A 435-nucleotide genomic window follows, 5' to 3' on the forward strand; every position below is an offset into this window, starting at 1 on the left:
CCCAGTAGCTGAGAAGATCTTTGAGCTCTTACTTACTCAGGAATACTTCTGAAACACTATCCCTGTAAAAGCTGAGAGAGTCCTAATAAGTTAAGATTCAAAAGATTCAGCATTAACTTCATACAGTTGCATTTCAGAATTATTTGCTTTCAGTAGTACACATCCTCCCCCTCCACACGCCCCAAAATGCAGCCAAAAAACCCACCCCTCTACCATCTGGGTGCTTCATCATGTACTGAAGTAAATTGTTACTCCCTCACAAAAATCAGTCAGAAAGTTCATTAGTCTATTCCCCTACCACCTACCATTTCTCACATTAAGTGGAGGATATTTGTGATCTTAAGCAATCAAGTTTCTAAGGCAAAGAGTGAAAATCTGTTAGAACAGCCCATCACCACAGCCCTTTCCTTCCCTTCTCCCACCCACCCACCCACA

Source organism: Heliangelus exortis, chromosome 2 (genome assembly GCF_036169615.1).
Source record: "Heliangelus exortis chromosome 2, bHelExo1.hap1, whole genome shotgun sequence".
Taxonomy (NCBI): Eukaryota; Metazoa; Chordata; class Aves; order Apodiformes; family Trochilidae; genus Heliangelus; species Heliangelus exortis.